The sequence below is a fragment of the Haliotis cracherodii genome, unplaced genomic scaffold (assembly GCF_022045235.1).
Source record: "Haliotis cracherodii isolate W230 unplaced genomic scaffold, xgHalCrac1.p SCAF_6, whole genome shotgun sequence".
Lineage (NCBI taxonomy): Eukaryota > Metazoa > Mollusca > Gastropoda > Lepetellida > Haliotidae > Haliotis > Haliotis cracherodii.
In genome coordinates, this window is record NW_027266319.1 from 28,360,876 (window position 1) to 28,382,915 (window position 22,040).

Here is a 22,040-nt window from a genome sequence, read left to right on the forward strand (position 1 = left end):
ACCTTTTGACACCGATCGGCATAAAAGGCATTGGTATGTTAAAGAATGAAGCGTGTTAAGCATGAAAAGAAGACCCGGGTTCGATTCCCGACATGGGTACAATGTGTGAAGCCCGTGTTTGTGTCCCCCGCCGTGATATTGCTGAGATATTGCTAAAAGCCGCGTAAGGCAAAACTCATTCACTCCCTCACTCATTCCTTGATTCGTGGGGCTTTTGTTAGAAAACGTGGTGACGACAGATACAGTGACGTCTCTATATTCAGAGGTTCTGGACAATTTGTAACAGATGAAAGCAAATAATCTGAAGTTTACTGAGAAAACAATATGTGAAATGCTGGACTTCCTCATCGATAACATCTACATAACATTTGGGGGTAAGACAATCAGGCAGAAAGGAGGCATCGCCATGGGCATAAAGTGTGCCCCCCTTCTTATGGATCTGTTTCTTTATGCATATGAATCAGAATTTCTGCTCGGATTGGCAAAGTCAAAACAAGGTAATTTGGCCAAGAAGTTTTAACTTCAGCTTCAGGTATATCGATGGTCTCATATCGTTCAATCACAATCAAATAACCAATTTCCTCGCACTGATTCACCCATCTGAACTAGAAATAAAGGGGACCAGTGATGTCGCCTCATCTGTTTCATATTTAGAACTATGCATAACGATTTAGAGTGACAAAACACTCTCCACAAGACTGTATGACAAGAGGGATGACTTCAACGTTCCAGTAGACAACTTTCCCTTCATGTCAAGGAATATTCCAGCAGCTTCGGCCTTTGGTGTTTACAGTCGAGTAGGCTCTTTCTACCAAGATTTCAAGAGTGTCATACAACTCTTGCTCATAAGTTGTTTGATCATGATTACAACATTCAAGGCCTCAGTAAAGCTATCAAAAAAGGTTGACATGTAGAGAAATTTCCAAATCAGTGACAAAAGTGATGTCCGATGCGATCAGGTGAACAATTGACTTGTATTTGCATGTGTTTGTGACGGATGCCACCGATGAGGCAGGATACGCTCACCTTTTCGCGCACACCTGGTATCATCACAATTTGATAGTGATTCATAAACACAGCCTCATGATACGGTCGGAATCCTACAATCGACTCTGCTTTTGGCAGCGATTTCTGATGAATATGGAACGGTTTTGTCCTTTTGTATATATATACTGAACCGCAAAAGAACGTCACCACAAGTAACATTGCATGAAAAGTTGTCATTTAAATATCTGGGTAATTTTTGTCAAAGTTTCTAAAATTTAACATTACCTTGTCCGGAAAAATGAAATTTGATGATAAAAAAACAAAGCAGATGACATTAAAACCGATCGCCCAAACGCATCACGGCAACAGCCATGGTAACCCGAGGCACGTGAGTTCCGTGCAAATTGAAATGCACATGCGTTCCCCTATTTCTTGCCCTATAAAAATTCACCCAGATCGGTTAACATTCATTGTTATTGAATTGCTACCACATGCCAGGATTGACAAGAAATCAGCGACACCAAGCCCTCGGACGATTGCAAGCTGGACAAACGGCCCGGCAAGTAGCCAATGCATTTCAAGTCCACGTAAGGACCATATACAGGCTCCAGGAACGGTACCAGACCACCAAATCTACAACGTTGTGGAAGACCAAGGGTCACCACCCGACGTCAGGATCGTCAGATTGTGCGACAGCATTTTCGTTTTGTTACTGCTACGGAAACTGCTCGACAGACCATGGGGATACATCAGCGACACATTAGTGCGGACACCGTGCGTCGACGATTGACGAGCAGACACCTCCACTGTCACAGGCCACACCGAGAACCCAACGTCATCGCCAGGACCGTCTTCAGGGGGCAACACAGCACCAGCATTGGCGCCACCAGCAGTGGAGAAGAGTCCTCTTCTCAGACGAGAGACATAACAGCAGATGGCAGAGAGAGAGAGAGTCTGGCGACGCTGTGGGGAACGTTATTGTGTTGTTGAGAGAGACTCGTGGGGTGGTCCGAGCATCATGGTGTGGGATGGAATTGGTCTTGCACAGAGGGCCGGCCCTGTTGTCTTCCAGAACATCGGTACAGGGAGAGGCAATTGTGTCAAAGCAGCTCGGTACATTGATCAAGTCTTGAGACCACACGCCATATCTCATTTGGCACGTCGCCGCAACCATGAGTTTCAGCATGAAAACGCCCGTGCCCACACTGCGAGAGCAGCAAGAGACTTCCGTGTGTTTTGGCTTTACATGGGACTGGTGTGATTACGTTTAATGGAACAGCCAAACACGATGTAATCTTTAAAGTATGGAATACTTTGAGAACCATTCTAACGATCACGACCTTTGGAAACATAATTTATTTGCAAAGAGTGCGTGAACTTAGTTTCTAATTCTCGTGTTTTTAGACATAATCTTAAATCTCATAATCTCAACTTGTGGTGTCAAGCCACAAACACACAAAGTCGCGAAAACGCGAGATTTCATTTTCTGGACATTTATTAGAGGACACAGCTATTTCCACAAAGCTCAAGGTCTCCAATTACCACCATGTATTTCTAGTACAAAAGCATTACTTACAGACCTTGACTTTCATAAAGACACCTTCTTAAGAACAATCAATTACCCAAGTCTCATGATTGCAAAGTAAAAGTACAACAGTAACTGGCAATAAATTATGAAATCATATTTGAAAATAACCTCTGACCTTTGATAGACATACCACCAACAGAGAAGCAATATCTCTCTCTCTCTCTCTCTCTCTCTCTCTCTCTCTCTCTCTCTCTTCAAAGGTCAAGGTAATATCTGAGGTAAGTATCATGTCTATTCTCTACTGTCTTTAAATGATGTAATACACAATACGTATATGCCCCTCACATCATTCCATAGTTACGTGCTGTCATAGAAGTAGAAGGTGTTCTGTTGTGTCGTGGGTATATAGATAGCCTGGGAGAAGTACAGACCCATTTGTGACAAGTCTCCAGCGATAATGGCCAAGTTACTGCTTGTCGTAGTTTTGACTGTGCTGTCCATATCTGTGATTACAGAGGCGCAGTTAGGTGACGGTAAGTTTATGTTTGTTTGCTTGTTTTGTTTGTTTCTCTCTTTTCTAATCTTTAAAACGTTGACGTGTATGCACAAAGTCAATATACTGTGAAACAATGTCATTAAATGTAAGAAAATGTGATGTCAAGACGTCGTATTCTCGTCATAATGGCGTAATGTCTTTATTCACCAAACGACGTAATCTTTAAAACGTTGACGTGTATGCACAAGGTCAATGTATTGTCATAAAAGATTTTCAAATTTCAGAAAGTGTGATGTCATTGCATGATATTCTCACCATAATGGCGAAATGTCTGTATTTATAAAACTACTCTTTGAACACTTACACAAATTCAAGCGTACAATTAAACCTGAAAGCTTTATCACTTAGACAATCGTACTGATATGATGTCACATATTTTAAACACACTTTCCATGAAGAGGAGGTATTCAGTTTTTTTATTCTCTGATGAGATCTATCGGAAGAACACGCTGCTTTACTATTATCAATATATACTTGAAACATGACGGTTAGAAATAAGCCTGAAGTACATGTATTCACAGAACTGTAATATAGAGATGGAAATAAGCCTGGGGTACATGTATTCACGGTAATCTAGGGATGGAAATAAGCCTGGGGTACATGTATTCACAGTAATCTAGGGATGGAAATAAGCCTGGGGTACATGTATTCACAGTAATCTAGGGAGGGAAATAAGCCTGAAGTACATGTATTCACAAAACAGTAATCTAGGGATGGAAATAAGCCTGAAGTACATGTATTCACAGAACAGTAATCTGGGGATGGAAATAAGCCTGGAGTACATGCATTCATATAACAGTAATCTAGGGATGGAAATAACCGTGGAGTACATGCATTAATATGACAGTAATGTAGGGAAAATGAATGGTTGATAGTTAATATTACAATCATTTGCCGCAGAATGTCCTCCCAACTGTCGTGAGAGCGAGTGCACATTCATTGGATGTCTCGACTGTGACGTGGGCTTCTGCCATTATTCCGGGGATATGGGGTGAGAAGAATACAGCAGATATCAAAACGCTGCTTGTCGTGAGATATCAGGACGAGGAACACCAGAAATGGGCTTCACACGTTGTATCCATGTGGGGAATCGAACCTGGCCCTTAGGCGTGACGAGCCAACGCTTTAACCACTGGGCTACCCCACCACTCCTGCTTGGGATGAGAACCGACTTGGGTGGTTACAGTGTGTTCCTAGCCGATTGTGTGTCATCGTGCCTCGGCAGGCTACAACGGTGCTCAACCTATCAACCACTGTTATGCCTCCTCATATTCGGGTACTTATATATAGCTGCAGTAATGTTGACTGCGGCGTATTCGGTGATAACACTTTGTAACACTTCTGATGAAATGATGGAGGTGATGCGAGCTAAGACAAGGATTAAATCCAAATTAAAAGTAATAATCAAGCAAGAATAATTTGAAACTTTCAAATTACCAAGACGGAGATTGAAAGACGAGCGTTAGATTCGTTACACATATTGTATGAATTCAATGCAAATTCCATTGTGTTGACAATAGTCAAGAAAGTACAGCTCTCGTAAATTATTCAAAATTATTAATTGTTATGGAAATATCGAAAAAATGTTTTTGAATTTTGATGCATATATTCGTAGATTCGATACATAATGTAACATATATAGTCTCATATTAAGTAGTATCAAATCTACGGTCTCTAAATTCGCAGTAGTATGATCTACTGATGGTAATAGATTATTTCTTTTGTCCGACAGAAAAATCTCATGCGTCAAAAAGTGCCCGAATGGAATGTACTGTGAACATACCCACCGCATGTGTATCAACGTAAGTCCGCAATGCTTAACATGTACCTTCTTCTCAACACTTTGTTTCCAGGACATCTGAGATATACATCGAACATGTTAGCTGATAGCATCTGAGGCAAACAAAAAAGCACCCCAGCCTTCATCCGGCATATTAACAATGTGCATTTTAAACTGTGGGGCAAAATAATGTAACTTGAAAATTCGATTTGACCAAGAAATCACAAATGTTATCAAAACGTTACGAGACTGACAACAGTTGCCGTAACACTGCCTACTTAAAAGTCCAAAACACAACAATGATATCCGTTTCAAATACATCACCATCGAATAACCATTTTTGTTTGTTTTATTTTTAGAAACCATTAAACATGGGTGTTCACTTTCTTTTGCCCGGCAGTTTATATACACAAAGGTTTTCCGACAGTTAACGTGAAACATGGACATTGTGATGGAAATCAGAGATAGTCGACATAATTCTTTTCTATTTTTTCTTTGAAGAGGGACCTAAAATTGTGTTCCCGTATTCTGTCCACCTGTTGTGTAAAAGTGAATACTTTATCACCGCTTCTCTCAATCTGTGATAGGAAAAACGTGTAACCTGGATAAGAGTGTGACGTCATGCCCCGACGGCGTAGATCGTTGCTCATGCTGTTAGCCACCGGTTCGAATGGAACAGAGTCCATTAGTTAAAGGCAGCCTCGATACAGCTTGAATATTACTGACTGCGGCATAAAACAACATCCACTTGTTTTTGCTCTCAACTCCCCTAGGCTAAGGTTCACTGCCAGATCCTTTTCTTTGTAGTGAAGAGAGGCTAACAGCGGAGAGCCGGAAGTAAGAAAATCCAAAGAATTTTCTGAACACTTCATCAGACTTCTGGGGTTCATCATGATTGAGTGTTGATCTTTTAAATTACCATATAAAATCACTGAATAAATTGATGCAATAAACACTTTTCGTTTTTGAGACGAGATATAAGGTAAAATTTGTGACTTTGCTGCCTAAACGTGGAGAGCTCGATATGTTTCCTATTCACCTAACGCCAGTGGAAAGGACGCCTGAGAGGGGAGGTGAATTGGGCTTCACACATACATGTATCACGTTCAAAGTTATTCAACTTACATAGCAAAGTAGATGCACTTGTGTTGCTGCGTGTACTAGTCCAGACTTATGCCGGATATATGGTGCTTACCCATTGAGATACCATGGCCCAGCTTAACTCGGACACATTATACTATCCTGAGAAGCCAAAGGGAGGCAACCGAGGGTGCTCATGAAACAGTAATGATCAATATTCAACCAGGGGCACTCTGCACCTCATTATGACTAAATCCCTTTGTGTTTAATAATATTAACTTTGTGGCCGCACACGCCAGGAGCCCAGGACATAATCCAGGCTGTGATAATTTGATAATGTATGATGGATCTGAACTTCGGTTTCTTGTTGTGAGATCACTGACGCCTCGGATTCAAATGACGTGCAGTAAGTTTGTGGGATGACACGTGGACGCCGTGCAGGCAAATGACATATGTGAAGACGATTTCGCCTGTATGTGTACTCTTACAACATTTTTATGCCATCGTACTCACTAATCTGACTTGGGCTGAAGTTCTACTTGGGCGTCTTCGATCATCGACGTTATGTGTTTGTTGGTATCGGGCCCACAGTCTGCTGATCACAGATTGAGAAACATGCAGCGTTTGGGCAACAATATGCTGACGTGTCCACCTGCAACATGCCTATGGCACATAATCGTTCAGCATGTTTAAACGTCGCATCATCGATATTGTTGCTTCCTTAATTATTACATGAGTTTGTGGCCTCCGTGGTCTAGTGGTAGAGCCTCCGCCCGGAGAGCGGAAGGTCCGGGGTTCGATCCCCGACCTCGTCATACCAAAAGACGTTAAAAGATGGAACTTGTTGTTACCCTGTCTGGCGCTCGGCATTAAGGGGCTAAAACAAGGACTGGTCGGCTAGGAGTCAGTATACTGTGTCTGAGTGGGGTATTCATGTTAAACTGCGGTATGGTATCTCAGTGAGCTAGCACTATAAATCGGCATCAGTCCGGACTAGTACAAGCAGCCACACAAACACACACACGTACATGCACGTCGCTATATAAGTGCAATAATCTCGGACGCGACGTTAAACCCCATTTTACCTCACCTATTACATGAGTTTAATACGGTTTGATCGAGCCTTTGGTTCCAGGAAAACAATACGCGTCTGAGTGACAATAGTAAATATGGCATTCCACCCCTTGCACCTGCTGTCCGAAGACACGTTTTTCGTGATTGTCAAAATGTTGTGTTTGGACACTTGATTTCTTCGGAAATAATCAAACCACATAAATCACTTACTGTCATTACCAGACATAGGTGTATATTCCTGTAGTTTCACCTCAAACAAAATATATCCTGTGTTCTTGCATAGTATATACACAGCAAGGGACTGGGCGTAGTTGAAGAAATACCAACAGATTAGATTAGATGCTCTACCAAATAGACCACAAAGGGGGTCGTATATGATATGGATACTTACAAGTTGTACTCTGCTTTTCTGTGTATTTATATGTGTAATGGTATATAATTTTACATGCAGTCAGTGATATTCAGTTTCTCATACAATTCCACAATGACAAAATATATTTTATTACCCTGACTTTGAACGAATTCCTGACATAACAAGGGACAGGGTGGGGTTAAAGAAATACTACAGATTAGATTAGATATAAATAGAAAATACATATCTGACAAAATACACACGGTCAAATACTAACACTGCTGCAGGTGAAGATTAATTTGGCATTCACTGGGGTTCAAATATGAGGTCAGATTCATTCCTGTGTGTCCTGTCTTATTTGTTTATCCAGTCTATATAATAAACGATGAATGGGAAATAAAATAAACTTTGAAGGGTATTGTTGTAGTGTCTTATTAAAGTCTATTTTAAACCATTTGGCATGGTAAAGAATAAAGTAGTGGGTGACCACATTTCAGCCATGGCAAGATATGATAAAAACGGTGTTCATCCAAAGTCTAGCAACCCTACATGAAAAGTTTGTAGTTGTTCCCACTGAGAAGGCCTATTAATAACCATTATAGGTAAGCATCACTGCATTAATTGTTTGATAAAAAAACTTGGTATAACTAACATATCAAATAATGCCACATATAAGGCCAGTATGTTAACTGAGGAAGATATCTGTCAAAGCCATGCAGTAGTACTATCAACTTTTGACATGACTCTAATACCTGTAGACACGCCCATTCCCCTTTTGTACTACATTCCAAAGTTCCATAAACTGTACCACCAATTCCCTGTCTCAACCATTCACCATAATTCTTAATACTATCAAGGAAGGACCTTCTTTATATTCGCAGAAAGTGTTTGAGACAAATGGAATTCATACCATGTGGATTTTCAAAAACGCAAAGGATTTTCTTGAGTCTCAGAACAGAGCCAAGTTCAATTTTGTCAAAACATTTAATTTTGTACACCACTAAACCACATGATAAACGTAAATAAAAAAAACGTCCATCCTTGATCCATGGGGCTGTTGTTACATTGATACAGTGACATATCTATTGACAATTTGTCAAAAATGAAAACAAATGCCATCCAAGGTTTACAGAGAAAACAATATGTGACATGCTGGATGTCCTTAAAGAACACGTCAATGTATACTTTGGGGGTAACACGTTTAGGCAAGAAGTTGGCATCCTCATGGGCACCAGGTGCGCTCTCCTTCTTGCTGATCTTTTTCTTTATGTCTATGAATCGAAATTTCTGCTCGGGTTGGCCAATCAAACAAGGGAATTTGACCAAGAAGTTTAACCTTAAGCTTTAGGAATATTGATGATCTGATATTCAATAACAATCAATTACCCAATGCCCTTCCATTGATGTACCCACCTGAGTGAGTGAGTGAGTATGGTTTTACGCCGATTTTAGCAATATTCCAGCAATATCACGGCGGGGGACACCAGAAATGGGCTTCACACATTGTACCCATGTCGGGAATCGAACCCGGGTCTTTGACGTGACGAGCGGACGCTTTAACCACTAGGCTACCCGACCGCCCCTGTATCCACCTGAACTACAGATAAAGAAGACCAATGAGACCGCCTCATCTGTTTTATATTTAGATCTATGCATAAGGATTCAGTGACAAAACACTCTCCACAAGACTATATGGCATGGGGGATGATGTCAATTTTCAAATACTAGTAGTCAACTTTCCTATATTTCGAGCAATATTCAAGCAGCTCCAGACTTTGGTGTCAGCAGTTCACAACTTTTGAGGTACAATCGAGTATGCTTTTTCGTCCAAGATTTCAAGAGCGTATCTTGCTCAGAAGCTGTTTGATAAAGATAACGGTGAGTGAGTTGGGTTTAACGGCGCTTTTAACAGTATTACAGTTATATCGCGGCGTGCCATCTTAATATGGGAGGAAAGCCCGAAGTGATGCAGGTCTCAGACGTTTACCACTTCGGTGAAACCCACGAGCACGGGTATGGTGCTGACAAACCTAGAAACATAATAGGGGCGAACCGGGATTCGAACTGGCGTGCCCAAGGGACGCAACTCTGCACAGCGAATCGCGGCGCCTTAGACGACTGGGCTACCTGTGCCCCCGATCAAGATTACAATCTTCAATGCTTCTGTAAAGCTTTCAAAACGTTTTACCGTAGATATATGGAGGACATTTCCAAATTTGAACGATGTCCGATGCCAATCCCTATTTTGTATCATATGTTCCAATGTTGTTTTCAGGGGAACAATTTACTTTCATTTTCGTGTGTTTGTGACGGGTGCCATCGGTTTGGCAGGATACACTCAGCTGTTCGCGAAAACCTGGCATCATCACTATTTGATGGTGATTCATAAACACTTGCTCATGTTATAGTACAATCGTACAATCGAGTCTCCATTCACAGAGATTTCTTATGAATATGAAAAGGTTTTGCCTCTTGTATTCTAACGCATTTAGTCGGCAACTGCGCAAGAGTATTACAGCGTACAAAAAACACAATGTTTTTAGATGGATACTAACTGCATACTTTTACCCCACGGAGATTTCGGGGCCAAAAGAATTTCCCAGTAACCCTCCCTCCCTCCACCTAACAGAAAACTCACTAAGGCAATTGTCCAGGCAAAACATAGGAATCCGCGCTGTAGGGGTACGATGGTACTCAAACTCAGGACTGGGGGTAGCAAAGTTTGACCTGACTGATTGAGTGCCATCGTACACCTGCGGAGCGGGTTCTTAAGTATACTTTGTCACTGGCTTGCCTGAACTCTGTGATATTGCCTCAATGTGGGGATCACTTATAATGTGTTAATTCGTGATGTCTCTTGTTTATTTACTGCACACATATCAGCTTAAAGATTCATTTATAAAAAAAACGGTGGCGGATCTCCTGGTCCGTTGTTTTTTTATAACCCAGAATATTGCTGACTCCCTCTTAAGCAATCTTCCTTCACTCACTCATATACAGTTTCATTACGAAACTGATATTGTTGTTAATGCGAGGGACGCTTAATATTATGTGTTTATTCGTAATGGCTCGTGTCTTTCCTGTACAAATATCAGTTTAAAGATTCATTGAAAACAGGGACGGAGTCATTGTTTAACATGTTCCATTCCAATGAATTGACAGTAACAGGACAACCTGTACAATGAATACTTGGAAGACTTAATTTACATAAACATCAATCCCAGTTATCAATATTGTAACAATGGCTAATATATACTGGCAATATAAACACTGCTGCTCCTTAATGTGAAAATATGAGTCACAATAATTGATAATTTATCAAGGCGTTTTGATCAGTTTGTAGAACCTCACACAATTTATTACCGCCTGTAGGAAATAACCCTCGCAAAATCTGCAGAAGTTTAGTTTTTTGTTTTGTTTTTATTACTTCAGAGTTACAGGTTTATCAGTTCAAATGACGCGACCTCCCGTGAAAGAGTACGGTGGGGTAGCTGAGAGGTTAAAGCGTTTGCTCGTCACGCCGAAAACCTGGGCTCGATTCCAATAATGGGTACGATGTGTAAAGCCCATATCTGGTGTCGCCCCGTCGGAATAGTGCTTGCATATTGCTAAAAGCGGCATAAAACCATACACACTCACTCCAGTGAGAGGTATCGTATAGGAGTAAAAGATTTGGTTTGAATGACACTGGGGCGAGATTTGATTGATTACAGATCGAGGGGAAGGAAAGTTGCTTCCCTTGCCGTGCAAGGATCCATGCTCGTCAGGGATACGGCTAATAGTGATCGGATGGTCACAATTTGTCATCTTGTTTACAGTGAGCAGGGTACACCTATTTATGCAGTCAACCACTGGTGTATCATGCCCAATATGTTCATCCTCTCAATCGCTGCTGAACAATGGCTATAGCATGAACATATATATACATGAAGCTTTATCGGTGATATATTCAAGTACTGGACAGTTTTGCTGTTCTTTATTTGTATTTCACAATGTGTCTTGAAGTCTTGTGGCTTTGTTTGGTGTCTTCTTGTGTCCATAACATCATGCCCCCGAAACCAGACCACTGATCAAACATTATAATGATCAGCATGATATTAGATCTATTTGAAGTCCACAGTGCTCTAATATGTGAAAAACATACACTTTTGCTGTCCCGATTTACGACAGAGTACCATTCTGTATGACATATTGTTTAAAAAAATGTACACTGAATGCAACAGGTTCTTCTTCCATTAGTCATACCTTGATTAGTTTTGTATTAAATTAATACTTTTAAAGAGTTATGGTGAAATGTCTCGTTATGTCCATTCCCGTTTAAAAGAAAATGTGTGGAGTGACCTCAATAATCACATAAAATAACATCAAGTTACCCTAATCTGTTTTGACAAGAGATTTGCTGTTTAGTCAGAAGACTGAGCAAACACCCAGTTCATATAACCTATATATGTTTAAAACAATCATCAACCGTGGTGAACACGTTCCTTCTTCTCAACACATTGTTTTCAGGACATCCAACATAGCCAGCGAACATTTTTGTTGGAACAACCTCTTTTCGAGTTTTTTCTTCAACAGAAAAAACAGCCTTTACCCGGCACAGTAACACAACACACACCAAAACATTTTCCCAGAGTGAACGTGAAACAAGGATATTGTTATCGAAATCATAGATAGTCGACATTATTTGTTTCCAAATGTTCTTTTCTCTCAATCTATGCAACGGATTCAGTTGTTTTCCTGTTTGCCAGCAGGAAACGCGTGCGTTTGGATCTCGAGGCAACAAAGTTGTTTTAGCAACACCGCTCTTTTTTGCATTTTCTTAATTCTGACACATATACTAATAGAGTCGGGTGCTGACTGATTTAGACGTTTACTGTCCCTGCCTTTTCAATAGAGACGATCGGAACGAACAACTGTGTGCCGAAGTGAGGAAAGCCAAGGGAACTTCTGAACACTTCATGGGACCCGTGAAGATCCGGGGTAGAATACGTCTTCAGTAACACATGCTTGCCGTAAAAGGCGACTATGCTTGTCGTAAGAGGCGACTAACGGGATCGGGTGGTCAGGCTTGCAGACTTGGTTGATGCATGTCATCGTATTCCAACTGCGTGGATCGATGCTCACGATGTCAATCACTGGATTGTCAGGTCCAGACTCGATTATTTACAGACCGCCGTCATATAGCTGGAATATTGCTGTGTGCGGCGTTAAACAACAAACAAACTTCATGGGACTTCTCGCATTCATTATAATTGAGATTTGATCTGTGCAAGTACTGGATAAACTCACTGAATAAACTGATGCAATAAATATTTTTCGTTTTGATATATTTTATAACGACAAAGATCTTAGGTAAGATTTTTTACTTTGCTGCCTAAAAGTTTCCTATTCACCTGTCGCCAAGAGAAAGGAAACGCATCTTGAGCGGTGAGGTGAAATGGGGCGTCAGATGATTGTCATCGCATTTGCATTTTAGTCCAGTGGTCTGTTTCATCGGATAATCAAGTCTGATTATTATCTGGCTTTGACGTTTTATATTAACATCGCGTTCATTGTTGCACTTACATACCGACATGCATGTGTGTGTGTGTGTGTGTGTGTGTGGCTGCTTTTACTAGACGTGCATGTGTGTGTGTGTGTGGCTGCTTGTACAAGACGTGCATTTGTGTGTGGCTGCTTTTACTAGACGTGCATGTTTGTGTGTGTGTGTGTGTGTGTGTGTGTGTGTGTGTGTGGCTGCTTGTACAAGACGTGCGTGTGTGTGTGTGTGTGTGTGTGTGTGTGTGTGTGTGTGTGTGTGTGTGTGTGTGGCTGCTTATACTAGAGGTGAGGTGAGGTGAAAAGGGGTTTAACGTCGCGTCCAAGATTATTGCACTTATATAGCGACGTGCATGTACGTGTGTGTGTTTGTGACTGTCCGGACTGATGCCGATATATAGTGCTAGCCCACTGAGATACCATGCCGCAGTTTAACATAAATACCCCACTCAGACACAGTATACTGACTCCGAGCCGACCAGTCCTTGTTTTAGCCCCTTAATGCCGAGCGCCAGACAGGGTAACAACAAGGACCAGCTTTTAACGTATTTTGGTATGACGCGGTCGGGGATCGAACCCCGGACCTTCCGCACCCCGGGCCACGGGGGCGGTCTACTTGTACTAGACGTGCATGTGTGTGTGGCTGCTTGTGCTAGACGTGCACGTGTGTGTGTGGCTGATTTACTCACCAACTTCTAGAATGACAATCAAACAATTACGACTCAGTACTTGTGACCATCTGGTGAAACATACAATGTTCTTGTACAAAGGTTTCAGCGGGTGTCAGTGGTATCCTAGCCATTTATAAAAAATGAGGTCAATGTCTCAAGTACATATTTCCAGTGAGTGACTTGGGGTTAACGCCGCTTTTAACAGTACTCCAGTTATAACACGGCGTGTCAACTTTATGTGGGGGGGGGGGGGGGGGGGGGGAAGCCCGAAATGATGCAGGTCTCAGACGTTTACCACTTCGGTGAAACCCGCAAGCACGGGTATGGTACTGACAAACCTAGAAACATAATCGGGGCAACGGGGATTCGAACCCACAATCATAGGTTTCTGGCGTGACCAAGGGACGCAAATTCTGGCGCCTTAGACGACTGCGCCATCCGTGCCCCCTTTTTCCAAAAGACACATGGAAGTTAGGTATATGTTTAGGATAAAGCACGTCTGAGGGCTTTTTATGATATTTAAAACCCGCATCCGTAGGATAAGGGTTTTAGATATCATAAAACCCGAGGGGAAGTGTTTCTAACTTATAAAACGAAAAAGGAAACTTAAAACAACATTTATCAACATTTTTTGTTTCAAAATACTTTCCTTGAACCTTATGAAACGGGCGTAAAATATCTGTTGCTGGCGCACAGTTACTTGAAAAAGACATTCGTAAAAGCTTTGTGATTTATCAGCGCCTGTGTAGCCTTGTGGTATACTCACTGGGCTACAGATACGAAGGTTGCGTGTTTGGGAATATAAAGAAAAGCATTTTTTTCTCATTTGATTTTACATTTTAAAATGCAATTTTGTTAAAATGCAAAATAAATTACTACCGAGAAACATTAATATGTTATAATCTAAATGGAAATTTTATAAACAAAATCCCCTGGATAGTATAACATCGGAGTTTATGAGATTTAACCCAAATGGAGAACAATAGGATGACGTCATCGGAGGTTTATACGTGAAATTACAGAAGGGGTGTTGCGCAACTTTTCACCAGGTGTTTGATATATAATATATGAAATGGATCTCTACAAAAGTACAATATTCACACAAGAACACATCTAACAACATAACATGTTTTATTGGAAAGCATTATGTGATTAATGGTTGAAGATAGTGTAATATTAATGATAGAACTTATGACGTGCTGCACAGATAAGGCAAGACAATAAATGGAACATGACGTCTTCATTGTGGTAACACACAATCCGCTGGCCCGCTCACCACAAGATAGTTGATGGAACAAAGATGACGTCTTTCATACACAACCAACTGGCCCGCTCACCAACTCCTGAGGGAGTAAGGGGAGGACAGTTGATGGAAGAATGATGACGTCTTCCCTGTGGTAATACCCGCCCAACTGGCCAGCTCAACAAGTCATCAGGGGAGTTAGGGCAAGAGAGTTGATTGAAGAAAGATGATGTCTTCCCTGTGGTAATACCCGCCCAACTGTCCCGCTCACCAACTCAATAGAGGAGATAGGGCAAGACAGTTGATGGAACAAACATGACGTCTTTCATACACAACCAACTGGCAAGCTCACCAAGTCATCAAGGGAGTTAGGGCAAGAAAGTTGATGGAAGAATATGGAAGAATATGGTAATACAAGACCAACTGTCCAGCTCATAATTCAAGGACATGAGCAGAGTTAGGGCAAGACAAATTATGGAACATACATGACTTCTTCCAAGTGGTAACACACGATAAACTGGCCTGTTCTCCAAACTGATGGTTATAGTTTCAGTTTCATATTGTTTAACGCCGCACTCAGCAATATTCCAGCTATATGGCTGTCTGTAAATATTCAAGTCTTGGCCAGACAATACAGTGATTGCAATCATGAGCATCGATCCATGCAATTGGGAGACGATGACATGCATCAACCAAGTCAGCAAGTTTGACCACCCGATCCCGATCCCGTTAGTCGCCTCTTACCACAAGCAGTCACCTTTTACGGCAAGCTTGGGTTGCTGAAGACCTTATGGTTATAGGTGGAGTTAGGACATGACAGTTGATTGAACAAGATCAACATCATCATCATCAGTTAAGATTCTCATCACTGGCACCTCAGTCAAATATTTCAAGCATAAAAAAGTTTACTATGGTTGTTGTGTCAATTAAAGATGGTATCCAGGTGATGGCAGGTCTAAACACTAATGCTGTTGTCCACCTTTTGATAACCTTTTATAACAGAAAGATATTTGTATAAATATAACTTGATCTTCATGCCTGAATTTCAACAATATGGCAAAATGGAATGCTTTTTCTTAATTATTACAAGAAAATGAATTCAATATTTGTTTGATTTGAACTTTTATTCATCTTTGGAATATCTCTCAAAATAACAAATTCATAACAGCTATAAGCACCAGACCAACTACAAGTTGGTTGGTGATAAATCAAAGATGTTTTCCGCATTGCTTTACCAAGCTCAAAATGTCTTTTAAATTGTGAATGATAAAAAAATACAGTTTGGAGGACAACAAAACATTCAAAAATGAAAAACTAAACATTTTATTTTTATTCTTGGATGCTTATTTGAGCTGGGGTGCTCAATACAATTGAGAGGGAAAAACTTTAAAGAGAAAGATTACAAATAATTGAGGAATACACATAATCATTATTGAATACACTGCAGCAGTGATATTGCATAGAAGGTAACAGTCAGTGGTGAGTTACAGTGCACATTGTTCCTATCATTAACAGTATTAACAGCAGCAGCTAAACTGTTGACAATTGAAGGCACATTGTGAAAAGGCACATAGTGAAACTGGACAAGTTTAACAAAATATATAACACACTTTATAGAAAAAGTACTGCATTTCAAAGTTCATCAAAATAAGGCACTAGACATTTACCTCCATGGTCAAGAAACTGGTGTTAACTAGAATTCTTTTTCCTCTAGGAAACAAGAACAAGCATTTGATCGTTTCATTCTTTTTCCTGATAATACTTCAAATCGGTGTTGTATTCATTAGAACTAATTTCATCAAGAAAACATTTACTGATGTTTGCATGTTTTCAAAAGTTAACACAACCATTTCCGTTGCTGAGGAATTGCCTCCCCATGGTGACTATTTCATAATGATTTTGGTTCAGCAAGTCGTTCATATTTCCAAGGTCATCGTCTGTCCAAATTAGACTGTTACAAACTCGTAACATACTCCACATTATTAATTGAGTTTCAATAATTTTGTCCCATCTGGAATGCTGCATCTTATGAAAAGAAATAACATATCAATAAATATCCTCATGAACTTATCATCAGTACTAGGTTTAATACAAATTTAACCAAACTGATCAATACATAGACAATTACGTATGGGATGACTTCAATTATACTATTTGAAAATTATATTTAAAAAATATACAAAGATTTATAAAAAAAAATATTCAAAAAGTCCTAGTGTTTGTTTTGTGCCTCCTAGTGAGAGTGTTTGTTTTGTGCCTCCTAGTGAGTGAATGAGTGAATGAGTTGGGATTAACACCCCTTTGTAATCAGTTTTCCATTTATATCTCGGCCTGTCAGCTTCGTGTGGGAGGAAAGCCCGAAGTGATGCAGGTCTAGACAAATTAGACTTGACCCATCATCAAAGGTTTCTAGCATGCCCAAAGGACGCAAGTCAGCATTGCAAATAGAGGCGCCTTAGATGACCAGGGGCCCCCCGGCCCCCCTTACCTTTGATGACAATATGACCATGCCTATGATGCTGACAGGACAAGGATTGTAAACAGGGAGGTCATGGATTTGAACCCACAATCAGGACAACCAGTAATGCTAGATCCTGTAAACTGTGGCAACATATACTACTGGACCGTCTACCTTACAAATACCTTCAGCAAAGTTTCAAATAAACTACTTTTCAAATGAAATGTCTGCTCAAATTGATATGAGAAATTCATCTAGATTTCTCTGTCATCTAGATTTCTCTGTCATCTGTTAATATAATGTTGATAAGTTCACACAAATACCAAACACAGTTATCTAAAGCAAGACACAAAAGGAGCTGATACCAATGAGCAACCTCAATTGATGAGTTTGTGCTTGTCGATTGTCATGATTGGATGTTTAAAGCATCGTTTGATTGGAACTTCCTTAAGTCTTATTGACTTACCATATTGATTTGTCATATGTCAATGTGTAAAAACAATATTCATATAAACAAACAATGCTGAAATAGTAAAGACAGGTAATGTTTTGGGGAAAAACTATGAGACACGGCTACAAATGGGGACAAATGTGTTCCACTAAGCCAGCTATGTCACCTCTACATCATTACAGCATGCTTCAGGTGCTAAGTCAAGGTCACTGACTTCTCATTTAGCTAAGAAAGGCCGTCACCCAGAACATCTGAGCTATGCATTTCCCACCTTTCACCAACAGCTGACCTGTACTAGATGACATTCAGGCAACACATAAACATGTTACACAAACCTGTACAAGCTGAATAACCATCATTTCATTTACAGCTCTGAATGTTTTTGAAAAATATTTGAAAATCATTTGAAACTTTTTGTCAAGAAATGGCTTCAAAACTTATTTCAAAGACATTTCTACCTTCCTTTATAGTCATATATATAAAGAGAATACTGGCACAAACACTATTTATCAACTACAACCCTCCGTCGCCTAGATTACAGAATTCTTAACAACAAATAGCTACCAGCCTTGATGTAATTAAACTTTGTAAAAAATATTTTTTAGAAATGCTCAACATTCAATGGACCGAACAATTACAAAGCATTCACTATTAATCTCTTACAGCTGTACCAGTAGGAAAAATATTTGTATTCAATACAAAGGAACTGTACACCAGAGCAATATACAAAAAGGTTTACCTACTCGCATCAGGAAATAATATGCATACAATACAGCTGTTAAGGAAGAGTAGATAAGATACACAATGATATATACAGCCAGGTGGATGTACATAACGAAAATCAATCAAATGATTGACACACACAGAGTGATAATAATACTATAATTCACTGGAACACAAGCATTTGTTTACATAATTCGTACAGCATCTTGTGCCTCGCACATATTTAAGACCATGCCAAAATTAATAAAATTATGACATCTGATTTCTGTTCATATTGATAAATTGATCAACAATTCTCTGCCAAGAACTCAACTACATATACTCATGGAAACAAATAAGGTAACATATAGCAATGCAACAAAACACAGTTTGCAAGAAATAAGCTCAATCAGCAATAACAAGAGCTTATTCTCAGGATCAAGTCCATTATTTCAGTGTTAACAACCTCCATTCATCCTTGGGACAACACACTCAAACCTTCACACATGTTCCCTTATTTCTTTGCATGAATATATTCCTACATATTCACATTCACAGGACTTTAAGCTTACTTAAAGTATAACGTATCAGTTATAACAGAATGTCAAATAATCATGTTAGTACTGACACATCAGATGGCCACACCTTGCAACAGGGATGTAACTAGGTCACCCCACTGCTGCCATCTTCCCGAGGCAAGTGAGTTAACTGACTATAAAAGTCCAGTTTCCACCCTTGCCGAACTAGGCTGGCATTATGGAGTTACATTTTGGCTGGACTAACGAGTACATGCATAGTCCAATCAAAATCGCGCACCGAAATCGAAATCCGGATCGTAATCTGTCATGCAGATATCGGTCGACTGCAGCATTTGCAAAGCATGTGCACCGCTAACTCGTTGTCAACAGATATTTTCTAAAAAAATTCATGTTTTTAATCAAGGTGCTCACGTGATTTGATGTACTTCGCGATGTAAGACTCGTTTTATCATAATATAGATCTTGATTATCGATCAGATCGTCTTGACTGGGTCCCACTGTTTTGTTTGAAGCAAATGCAAGTGATACGAGAGGTTCAATCTGATTAAGTCAGTAGGAGAGGCATAGAAAGGACATACCTGGTAACTCGCAATAGCCACTGGTGGCGCTACGATCGAGCCCAGGAAATCCAGCCTAATTCGGCAAGGGTGGAAGCTTGACTTTTAAAGTCAGTTAACTCTCTTGCCTCGGGAAGATGAACTGCTGCAAACTTGTCCACAACATATCAGCTGCACCCATGTTTGAAATAGACCCAAGGGCGACAGATTTGTTCTCGGAGTGAGAGTTTTAAATTTCAGCAGGCCCTTATGGCCCGCATTTTATTAAAGTAATTATTTGTCAGGCATTATTTAACCAATGTGACAAACATAACTTAACTCATATTAATAAACAGTAGGATTCGATCTTCAAATGGTGCATGACATCTAGTCGCAAAGATGTTTTACAAGCTAATAATTTCCTTATAAATGTAGGCTGCATCTATCACCATTGAGTCTGAGAACTCTGTGTGACAGCAGTAAATGTTTCGGGTTGACTGGTTGTTTTATGTAATTAATATTCCAAGAATATGTCTCTCAGCTTCAGCTAAAATGTTTGGGCCTAAAGTTTTTCCACTGGGCCTACAGTTTTTCCATGGGGCCTACACTGTGCTGAACCAGTACAGATCTGTCAGTATCAACAGCTGGTGAATTTCCTTCACCAGGACGGCTCTTCATAAAGAAATCAATTTACCTTCCTATTTCCTTAATGGACTCAAATCTCAAAAGGAATTCAAGTTATTTTTTACCATTAAAATACATATTCATTTCCTGTTTGTTAGACAAGTTAAATGCACAACAGTTGAAGAGGTGAGTGTATTAATAACAGCAACTATCCAGGAAGATGACAAGGTCGTAGGGGAGTAAAATTTGATACTGTCTATGAGAAGACAAATACACTGGAACCTTGACCTTAAACATGTCCACTACTCACACACATTCCATACAATGTCTTCCTCCAAACAGGTGCTTCAAGTTACAAAGTATCTATTTAGATAACTTCTATATGTCGTTATTATTACAAAAAACTGGTGAGTTTCACGATTAGTTATTGATTAGTGATGGGGTGGATGTTGAAATTACAAACTACAATTACCTAAACATGCCAAATGTATGTCACATATTTTTGTGTGTCATTTTAGGGGAACCTTTCACTAGTGCTTGTCAATATCCTAATGGCTTTCCTACAGGATTTCACCAACAATGTCTATTTTCCTTCCTCGCCTTCTACATTCCCCACCCCTTGTAAAGTGTTTATATTTTTCACATCCTTCCACAATCCCTCACAAATGCACGTGAAAATGAGAACAAGGTGGAATACAGGGTAAGGATGTACCAGTTGACTCTGAAAGGAACAGGGCTAATACCTCTTTCATTACAATACAAATATTCCACTATGACTGTTACAGCAGGCACACATTGTCCACCTTGGTTATAAGGACAACGGATCTCCTCAGTCAACTTAAACACATTTCCACCACGATCTCTACCTAGGTACATCTACTACTCAAAAGAAATTAAAGAACAAGTGAATATACGGCTGATGGGTATTGCTACACAGCCTTCAAATTGTGGGCGTTCTTTAACCTTTTTTGAGTAGTATATATACTACTCAACTTATGTTAGGTTGCATTAAAAGAAAAATATTTTTCAGGCACATTTGCTCAGATTCTTTTTAATGAAAACAAAACTGATTAGGAACTAACAGTTCATAATTTCTTTCCACCAAGAATACCAACAAACACAACTGCACTCATTGAACTGTATTTTATGATAATAGCATCTCATTCATATATGAGGGAATTTTGTAAATAACTTTTAGCAGCAATAAAGATGACAGACATTGATGCACTTATGCCCGAGAAACATTTCCTTTTTTTCGCAGCCTATTTTATACTGTAACAATAAAACTGGGAATAACAAAATACAGACATGTGCACTTACGTTTGTTTGTTTTGAAATGAAGCTTGTCAATTTATGTTAGTTGCAATACAACATACAATTTAATATCATATTTATATCTTGCATAAATGTCTAATTAAGTCCCCATGGGAATATCCCTACCACAAGTTGAGCAGTATACACACTGCTACGCTTCGCCCCAGCAGCTGTTGTCCTCAATGGCAAGTTAGCAGCAGTCCTGTGTGCGATGTGATCCGAACTTATCAGTGAACAAACATAACAAGCAAATATCAACATGAAATATTTCCTGTCCTGGTTCAATCTGAAAGTTTACTTCCCTTTCAGAGTCAAAGGGTTGATACTTTTTATCACATTTCACACACAACTGCCTGGACTTGAGGAGACCCTTCCCAGAGTAATCTGTACTTCAAATACACAACTTCAGTATATATATATATAAATCAGACATAGTCATTTCCTATAACATAACAGTTCCAATCCTTCTGAAGGATGAAACAATACCTCAAGGCAGTTTTGTTCTGACAGAGCTCGTTATGACTGAATACAGTAAAGTAGCACTACTCATACTCTGATACAATGTGTGTGTACATCTACATGGGCTTGGCATACCATTACCAGATGT